We start from the raw sequence: 10,805 nt of genomic DNA, 5'->3' as shown, positions 1-10,805 counted from the left end.
TTGTTGTGCTGAGATATTTATTTGTTGGTTGTATCTAACACTACCGAAGAATTATTTAAAAAAAATGTATAATAAAAATAAAAAAAATCTGTTTATTTCTCACTTTATATGTGTTTCCTGCAAAATAAAATAAATAAATAAATATGTCAGCACAATAAGACACACCTTTTTTTTTCTTTTTTTTTTTTAAAGCCACTGGTATATAACTATACCTATAAATAATATAAATAATATAAATATAAATAAATAAAAAAATAACTATAAATTATCTTATATATTACCTTATATGTGTCAATACAACATTGAATAAATATTAGGGACAATACATCTGGATATAGCATAAAAAACATAGTATATAGTAGGTAGAAAGTCTCCAGGTTGTGTTTTAAGTAAACAATTCAGATTTAAATACATGTAATTTCAAAGACAAAGTTCTGAATATTTATTAAACTTCAATAAATAAATAAAATAAAAATAACTAGTGAAACTGTCTATTTATATTCAATAAAATAAATAAATAAATATAAAAATAATTATACATATTAAGTTTTTTTAAATAAATATACAAGTATCTCAGGAATAAATAATTATACATTCTCCAAATAATCTCTGATGAAAGACAGTTGTACAGTATATATAGATCATGTATTACCTTAGATGTGTCAATACAAAATTAATAAATATTAGTGATAATAAATGTGGATCTAGCATAAAAAAAATTACAAAAAATATATATGATGTAATTATATTTGAATTAGAACATTTAAATGGGAAATACATTAAAACAACAATAATAAGTTTAAAAGTTATTATTATTAGCCAAACAAGATTTCAAAATTTAATTACTATACATTTAAAATACTATAAATCTAAAGTTTGACCCAGGTCTGGTGTGTTATTACACTACTATTGATTCATAGCATTTATTTATATATTTAATTTTATAAATTTAAGCATTTAATGTAAACGACCTCCTGAGGGATCAATAAAGTTCTACCTATTAAACAACAATAATAAGTTTAAAAGTTATTATTATTAGCCAAACAACATTTCAAAATGTAATTACTATACATTTAAAATACTATAAATGTAAAGTTTGACCCAGGTCTGGTGTGTTATTACACTACTATTAATTCATAGCATTTATGTATATATTTAATTTAATTTAATTTAAGCATTTAATGTAAACGACCTCCTGAGGGATCAATAAAGTTCTACCTATTAAAACAACAATAATAAGTTTAAAAGTTATTATTATTAGCCAAACAAGATTTCAAAATGTAATTACTATACATTTAAAATACTATAAATCTAAAGTTTGACCCAGGTCTGGTGTGTTATTACACTACTATTAATTCAAAGCATTTATTTATATATTTAATTTAATTTAATTTAAGCATTTAATGTAAACGACCTCCTGAGGGATCAATAAAGTTCTACCTATTAAAACAACAATAATAAGTTTAAAAGTTATTATTATTAGCCAAACAAGATTTCAAAATGTAATTACTATACATTTAAAATACTATAAATCTAAAGTTTGACCCAGGTCTGGTGTGTTATTACACTACTATTAATTCATAGCATTTATGTATATATTTAATTTAATTTAATTTAAGCATTTAATGTAAACGACCTCCTGAGGGATCAATAAAGTTCTACCTATTAAAACAACAATAATAAGTTTAAAAGTTATTATTATTAGCCAAACAAGATTTCAAAATGTAATTACTATACATTTAAAATACTATAAATCTAAAGTTTGACCCAGGTCTGGTGTGTTATTACACTACTATTGATTCATAGCATTTATTTATATATTTAATTTAATTTAATTTAAGCATTTAATGTAAACGACCTCCTGAGGGATCAATAAAGTTCTACCTATTAAAACAACAATAATAAGTTTAAAAGTTATTATTATTAGCCAAACAAGATTTCAAAATGTAATTAATATACATTTAAAATACTATAAATCTAAAGTTTGACCCAGGTCTGGTGTGTTATTACACTACTATTAATTCATAGCATTTATGTATATATTTAATTTAATTTAATTTAAGCATTTAATGTAAACGACCTCCTGAGGGATCAATAAAGTTCTACCTATTAAAACAACAATAATAAGTTTAAAAGTTATTATTATTAGCCAAACAAGATTTCAAAATGTAATTACTATACATTTAAAATACTATAAATCTAAAGTTTGACCCAGGCCTTGTGTGTTATTACACTACTATTAATTCATAGCATTTATGTATATATTTAATTTAATTTAATTTAAGCATTTAATGTAAACGACCTCCTGAGGGATCAATAAAGTTCTACCTATTACAGTAAATGGTTTCAGAAAACATCGAAGTCATCAATTCAAAGTAGCTCCAAAACACACAAACAAAGTCACGTGACTTCCTCCCTGGGACCCACGCCTGGTCGAACTTGTCAAATTAGTGGCGTGTGCAGCGAGACGCCGATCCAGAGGGGATTAAAAAAAGAACGAGAATAAAGATCATAACCAGGTTTTTGGTCGCGAACGCTAAAGCGTTAAAGACAAGTGCAACAACTCTCTGTAGCTCAACCTTTAATTGGTGTGATGAAGTGACGTGTGCAACACACACACACACACTCACACACACACCGGTGCATTAATCCAGAACTGATTTTATGAAGCTGCAGCAACACAGTGTTTTATCACAACTTAATTGGCTGCGTGCGACTCCAGACTGCAGTGAATAAAAGGGGTTTCCATTGTTGCGCCGGCGTACACGACTTTATAGCTTAACACCCTGATGATAAATATGCCAGGAGATAATATCTGTGGAATCATGGCGCACCTCTGTGTGAGCGCTAAGCCGCGCTAAGCTGTGTTGCAGCCTGTTCGGTGTGCGGCCTCATGCGTGGCTCAGCTGACTCCCACAGTGGGAGTCAGTGGTCCAGTAAAACCTCAGCGGGGGGGGATGAGAGCCTCGGGGGCGGGTGAGGGAGGTAGGACTGGATCCGTCTCTGTGGCTTCATCCCCCACAGAGTTTTTTTTTTTTTTTTTAGTCATGGGATCGTTTCCAATCCAAAACAAGTCATGATTAAATTAGACTTGAAACGTTTCTTAACACCTTTTCTAGACGATACGTATCACGATACAGGGTCAAAGATACGATTTATTGTTATACTGTCAAAGACATGTTTGTAGTATTGTCGAGTACTTGACTCTGGTGTTGTAGTATTTACAGACCACATGACTCTTGACGAAGTCGTAACTGCTTTCATTTGTTTTAAAACCAAAATGTCCAAACACCGGCTTTAAAAGCTGCTGGAGTCACTGTATCCTCTCGTCCTCAGTCATAGCCAGAATTTACAGACCACACGACTCTTGACGAAGTCGTAACTGCTTTCATCTGTTTTCCAACCAAAATATGTCCAAATATCGGCTTTAAAAACTACTGGAGTCACTGTATCCTCTCGTCCTCAGTCATACCCAGAATTTACAGACCACATGACTCTTGACGAAAGTCGTAACTGCTTTCATTTGTTTTCAAACCAAAATATGTCCAAAGATCAGCTTTAAAAGCTGCTGGAGTCACTGCATCCTCTCGTCCTCAGTCACCATGGGGATTTCATTGTTACTTTAGCTGCGGAGGATGTTTTGACCGCCGCCATCTAGCGGCCGGAAGTTTAATTGCCACATTAAAATGAACAAATGCTGTGACTTAAAAACAACAAAGAATAAGTTGATTTCAAATATATGTTTTATTTTTTTTTAATTAATTAAAGTATAAAGTAAAATGCCAAATAATAAATTAGGATTTGCAAACCAAAAAAAGACACTTCTGTTAAATATTGATAGGGTGTTAAAAGATATCGCAATATTTAAATGCATCGATATTTTCACACCCTACAAGTGAAAAAAAAACTTTTTATTTTACTTAACATTTTTTCAAGGGGTGTGTATTGACAAGAATTTGTTGATACGATACGTACCACGATACAGGGTCAACGATACGATATATCGCGAAACTGTAGTAACAAGGATATATTTGTAGTATTGTCAAGTACTTGACTCTGGTGTTGTAGTATTTACAGACCACATGACTCTTGACGAAGTCGTAACTGCTTTCATTTGTTTTAAAACCAAAATGTCCAAACACCGGCTTTAAAAGCTGCTGGAGTCACTGTATCCTCTCGTCCTCAGTCATCACCGGAATATCGAGGGATTTCATTGTTACTCTAGCTGCGGAGGACGTACTGGCCGCTTCCATCTAGTGGCTCGAAGTTTAATCGCAGCACAAAAATGAACGTTCTGAACATTATTTTTGTGAATTTTTACATGATACACGTAACGACGAGGATGTAACGACTGCTGCCATCTAGCGGCCGGAAGTTTAATTGCAACATTAAAATGAACAAACTGTTAGAATGAAAAGCAACAAATTAGTTTAAATATGTATTATAATATTTTAAAATTAATAAAAATATAAATTAAAATGCCAAATAATAAATTAGGATTTGCAAGCAAAAAAAAGACACAGTTCTGTTAAGTATTGATAGGGTGTTGTGAAAACATATCGCAATATAAATGTATCGATATGTTCACACCCTACAAGTGAAATAAAAGTTTTTACTCTACGTAACATTTTTTCAAAGGGTGTGTATTGGCAAGAATCTGTTGATACGATACGTATCACGATACAGGGTCAACGATACGATATATCGTGAAACTGTAGTAACAAGGATATATTTGAAGTATTGTCAAGTACTTGACTCTGGTGTTGCTTAATTTACAGATCACATGAATCTTGACGAAGTCGTAACTGCTTTCATTTGTTTTCAAACCAAAATATGTCCAAACATCGGCTTTAAAAGCTGCTGGAGTCACTGTATCCTCTCGTCCTCAATCATAGCCAGAATTTACAGACCACACGACTCTTGACGAAGTCGTAACTGCTTTCATCTGTTTTCCAACCAAAATATGTCCAAATGTCGGCTTTAAAAACTACCGGAGTCACTGTATCCTCTCGTCCTCAGTCATACCCAGAATTTACAGACCACATGACTCTTGATGAAAGTCGTAATTGCTTTCATTTGTTTTCAAACCAAAATATGTCCAAACATCAGCTTTAAAAGCAGGTGGAGTCACTGCATCCTCTCGTCCTCAGTCACCATGGGGATTTCATTGTTACTTTAGCTGCGGAGGATGTTTTGACCGCCGCCATCTAGCGGCCGGAAGTTTAATTGCGACATTAAAATGAACAAATGCTGTGACTTAAAAACAACAAAGAATAAGTTGATTTCAAATATAGGTTTTATTATTTTAAAATTAATTAAAGTATAAAGTAAAATGCCAAATAATAAATTAGGATTTGCAAACCAAAAAAAGACACAGTTCTGTTAAATATTGATTGGGTGTTAAAAGATATTACAATATTTAAATGTATCGATATTTTCACACCCTACAAGTGAAAAAAAACTTTTTATTTTACTTAACATTTTTTCAAGGGGTGTGTATTGACAAGAATCTGTTGATACGATACGTATCACGATACAGGGTCAACGATACGATATATCGTGAAACTGTAGTAACAAGGATATATTTGAAGTATTGTCAAGTACTTGACTCTGGTGTTGTAGAATTTACAGACCACATGACTCTTGACAATAGTTTTAACTGCTTTCATTTGTTTTTTTTAAACCAAAATATGTCCAAACATCAGCTTTAAAAGCTGCAGGAGTCACTGTATCCTCTCGTCCTCAGTTGTCACCATGATTTCATTGTTCCTTCAGCTGCATAGGACGTAACGGCCGCTGCTTACGAGCGTCCAGAAGTTGAATTTAGATACTTAAATGAACAAATGCACTGAATATTTTCCTGTTGATTGTAAATATGTATCAAATTATTTTATTTTATACAAACTCAATTACCCTTCATTAAACATTATCCTTAAAAGACCTTTGATACGATTAAAATATGTTTTGAAAGCCAAAAAAGACACCCCTCGATGAATGACACATCTTAATCTAAGGCAAAACATCTATTTTTAAGAATATTAATCAAAGGAATTTTCTAGGTCAAAGTCAAGAGCTCGAGGCCGAATCTGACCCGCCGGATGACGGCCACAAGATCAAAGGAGATTAATGTTTACTGTTGATACCAAACATATAATATCCAAACATCAGCTTTAAAAGCTGCTGGTTTCGACTGCATCCTCTCGTCCTCAGTCATCGGCCGAGATCTCTAGTGGGATTTCATTGTACCTTTTGCTGCGGAGGACGAAATGGCCTCTGCCATCTAGTGGCAGGAACTTTAATCGCAGCACAAAAATTAATATTGTTTTTTTTTTTAATCTAATTATTTAATTGTAAAGACATTTTTTTGAGTGTATAACCACAAAAATGCATTATTAAATTAAGAATATGACATAAGACAAAAATATAACAAAAAAATTGAAATATTGATATAGTATCGTTAAAAAGATATCTATTTTTTCCAACATGCCTAATTTGTATCATCTTTAAAAGAAAAATGAACGTAAAATATTAATTCAAAAGTCTTATTTAAAAGTCTGGAGAAAAAAAACAACAAATAACTAAACAGGAAGTTTGGGAAAAAAATCAAATAACTAACCAGGAAGTCTGGAAATAAAATCAAGTAACTAAACAGGAAGTCTGGAAATAAAATCAAGTAACTAAACAGGAAGTCTGGAAATAAAATCAAGTAACTAAACAGGAAGTCTGGAAATAAAATCAAGTAACTAAACAGGAAGTCTGGAAATAAAATCAAGTAACTAAACAGGAAGTCTGGAAAGAAAATCAAATAACTAAACAGGAAGTCTGGGAAAAAAAAGTCAACTAACTAAACAGGAAGTATGTAATTAAAAAAATTAAAAAATAAACAGGAAGTATGGAGAAAAAAAACGTCAGAAAATGGAATAATAAAATATTTTCTCGAAAAGCTTTTCTTGAGAGGGGGGGGGGGGTTGGGGTCGACTAGAGTTGACTCCAAATTGTAAGAAATACAGTATATTAATAAACCCCATTTTCTTTCATCAATGTGTGGCCTGGACCAACACATGGAACCGTTTTAAATGTTTAATTTAGTGTCTAAAGGCACTTTTTACAGTTAGAAGTATTTACGATGATAAATGCTATTCATAAAGTGGTGCTTTCTACTTCCTGTTGCAGGAAAATGAGCTTTAAGTCAACCCGCAAAAAATATCACTTTAAATGTACACGTTGGTATGAAGTAAATAATAAATAAATATATTTATTTATCCTGGGACGATGGAGCGTTTTAATCTTTCACAAGAGACACAAATATATATATATATATATATATATATATAAAAAGGTGATTATTATTAAAAACAAATTGATGAATATGTATAAGATGAAAAAAAAAGGTTCTAGAAAACTTACAGACAACAGTGTTTAATTCAAAAATAAATAAATAATACGATTTTCACTTTTAAAAAATCTGATTTTGAATTCATATAATTGATCAAAAAGACAAATTGTTTTCTAAACGTATTCTTTAGACTAAAGTTAACGCAGTTTTGCGACATTAAAATAACAGAAATATATTGTACCGCACGATCTGACGCATTTTTTAAAACAATAAAAAAAAAAATTTTCCTTGGAAAAAAATGTTTGTTTTACTTATAACTCTTATAGAATAGAATAGAATAGAAAATGTTTATTCATCCCCAGAGGGGAAACACACTTTTACAACAGCACAGTTGAAAAAAATAAAGTGCAAGGAAAAAATAAATAATAAAAGAGATAATAAAAAAAATAAAAAAAATAAAACGATCTTAAAAATATACAGATTATTTACAATATTAGACATTTAACACTATTAACAAAATAAAATAGAATAAAATAAAAATATTGAAGCCTGAACGAAACCAAGAGGAAACACTTGTGGAATAAATAAAATCATCTCGCGGTTTAATTTTTCCACAACTCAAAGTGCGACAAATCTACAAGTGAAACATCCTCATCCTCCTCTTCTTCTTTTGTCTTCTTTTGTTCTTCTTTTGTTCCACTGCTGCTGCTGCTGCGGCTGCTGCTGTCCAGACACAAAGGTAGTCTGCAGCAGGCAAAAAGTTCACGTCCGCCACACCTCTTCCAGAACATTATTGGATCAAAATGATCTCACGTCTGCGAATAAAACCACCACATTAAACCCAGAATTAAAGATAATAAAGTTGGTGGAATTTGAAAAATAATAATAATAAAAAAAAAAAGTGGATTTTAAAGTGAAGTGAGAGCTGAAAAAATTATTGTGGTTTGTGTGTTTTTGATTTAAACTAAAAAAAAAACAAAAAAGAAAAAGTGACCTGTGTGTTCATTGTTGTGTTGTAGTAGTTTGACTTTGAGAGGGCGGGACTCTGTGGAGAAATGAACTAGGCGCGGCCACAAGGAGCCCCATCCATCTATCACACGTGTAGACAAAGGGGGACTCACAACACAGCGCTTGGATGTGCCCCTTCTTTTTTTTTTTTTTTTTGAAAGAAAACTTTTTTTGTTGTATCCCCCCTTTCTCCGGGAGCACCAGGCACGACCCCAGGTGAGTGGACGCTTCACCCCCCCGGCGGGCGACATCTCGCGCCGGGCGTCAACTTGGGAAGTTTGACGCGGTAGTTTGTGGTGCGTCAGCGCGCAAAGTTGAGCACAAAAGCGGGGACGCAGATGGAGGGGGAGACGGGCGAGCGAGAGAGCGGTCCTCCCGACATTCCCTTTGTCTAGATGCTGAGGCATCCTCACGACTGGAACTAGAAACAAACACTAACAAAAAAAACATCGAGTCGAGATGCGCTTTTGTGTGTCTTTTTTTTTTGTCTTTCTTCCTCGCGCTTGGATGTTTTGACGCGCAAAGTTTGCGGGAAATAACCCTTAAAAAAAGTTATTAAACAGCAAACTTTTTTTATGGTTAACATTTGGATTTCTGTTTGAAATCCATCCTGTTTCCATCCTCGATGTTTTTGGAGGAGTTGCTGTCCAAGGGAATCCGGATCATCAGGTGTAAACTCGAGAGGAAACCCAAAAAGGAAAAAAGACAAGAATGTTGTAAAGTGAAATGATGAGGTGAAAGTATGGATCGTTAAAGGAGAGGAGAGGAGGATACGCGCGAGGAAAAGAGGGGAAAAAGTAAGTTGCAGAGGAGTTTATGGAGAGCGAGAGCAACAGGTATGAAGAGCTGCAGCCTCTTTGTTACAGTAAGACTTCTTTGTTCTCACTTCTTGGGGAGAAACGCAACCGAAAGACGCGCCTCGCTGGAGAGAAACTTCAACTTTTTACGTGGAATATGAATTAAAATCAACATTTTTCAATTAAATATAAAAAGTCAAAGAACGAATTCTTCTAGTTTTATCCAATAATCATATATTAAATCAAGATCAACAAGAGAATAAGTTGATTCATGCAACAGTTTGGCGCAACTTCTAGACAAATTTGCACATTATTGCCATTACTTTTATTCAAAAAACCTCAACAAAATCAAAGTTTTATATTGTTCTCTTGAAATAATGTGATTTATTGATTTTTTTCTTTTTATCCTCAAGTTTAAAATCCCGATGTTAAGTTGTTTATTCACATTTAAACGTTTAAAAAACGATTTCTCGTTTATTAAACCTTAATATTAACCTTTAAAAATATTATCTAGTAAATATATATTGTAATTATAGTTATATATTGATTGAAATGAGATTCAAGTTCAATCTGGCTTTTCTAGAAGTTGAGAAGTTGATATTTGTATCATTCATAAAAGTTTACAAATATATCTATATATTTTTCGGATTTTTGTCTTTTACTACAAATAAGAAAAACTTAATATTAAATTTCGATTAAATCTTAATGTAATAAATCAATATAAACAAGAAAATAAGTTACGCAAAAGTTTGAAGCAACTTTTACTTATATTTGTACAATATCGCTCTTAATTAAAATAAAACAACAAAATACAAATTCAACATTGTTCCATTGAAATAATAATAATTATTATAATAATAACTTTAAGTTCTTTTACATTTATTTACACTTAAACGTTTAAAAACATAAATCTTGTTTATTAAACCTCGATATTTCCCTTTAAATATAATATTTAGTTAATATATATGACACATTAATTGTTTAAAAATACATTTATTATAGAGTTAAATCTGGCTAAACATAAAAAAAAAAGTTCTTATTTATATCGTTCAGAATGAATCAAGGTTATTTTATTATTAATTACTACAGCAAAAAGAATAAGAAAAAGTTGAATTTAATTAATGAATTAAGTATTTTTATGCTGTGTTTAATTTTTTTAAATTAATACTTTCATTTAACTTTGATTAAATATATATTTTCACATAAAAACAACAAGTTAGTTACCGACTGTATTAGACAAACTATTTGGATCAGTTATTAACTAAACATTTGATTCATCACTTGTTGCCAAAACTGAAGAGAAAAAGTTATAAAACTGAATCACAGGAATATATTTGATCCATCGTCTCTCGTTCATTCCTCAGGTTCTGCTGTGAGGAGCAACAACAACAACAACAACAACAACAACAACAACAACAACAACATCATCTCGGTGGATTTTGAGGATTAAAAGACACTTTTCTCCGGGAGTCGATGGAGTTCGATGGAGACTTGTTTCCGGCAGGATTTCAACTGGTGCAGCAGCGACTCGTTCTCGAGTCACACTTGGAAATGTAAACTGGTGGAGAAGTCGTTGAGGATTATGAAGCGACGGCGAGAGAAGGAAGGACGACGGATGTTTGGATCCGTGAAGCTCCAGGAATGAGTAAGTGATTCACTTTCAC

The 10,805-nt window shown here is 32.0% G+C and overlaps 1 long non-coding RNA gene across 2 annotated transcripts in view; it reads left to right on the top strand.

The window, feature by feature from the left end:
- Positions 1-8,063: 8,063 nt before the first annotated feature.
- The window catches only part of LOC148062829 (uncharacterized), a 76,873-nt gene continuing 74,131 nt past the window's right edge, over positions 8,064-10,805 (top strand). For both annotated transcript variants that reach the window (XR_015709212.1, XR_015709211.1), the window contains exons 1-2: positions 8,064-9,141; positions 10,506-10,786. This is a non-coding gene — a long non-coding RNA (uncharacterized LOC148062829). The remainder of the gene's footprint in view (positions 9,142-10,505; positions 10,787-10,805) is intronic.

Source organism: Callionymus lyra, chromosome 17 (assembly GCF_982586985.1).
Source record: "Callionymus lyra chromosome 17, fCalLyr1.hap1.1, whole genome shotgun sequence".
Classification (NCBI taxonomy): domain Eukaryota; kingdom Metazoa; phylum Chordata; class Actinopteri; order Syngnathiformes; family Callionymidae; genus Callionymus; species Callionymus lyra.
Note: the sequence above shows the minus strand (reverse complement) of the source record. Positions and strands in the feature narration are given on the sequence as shown.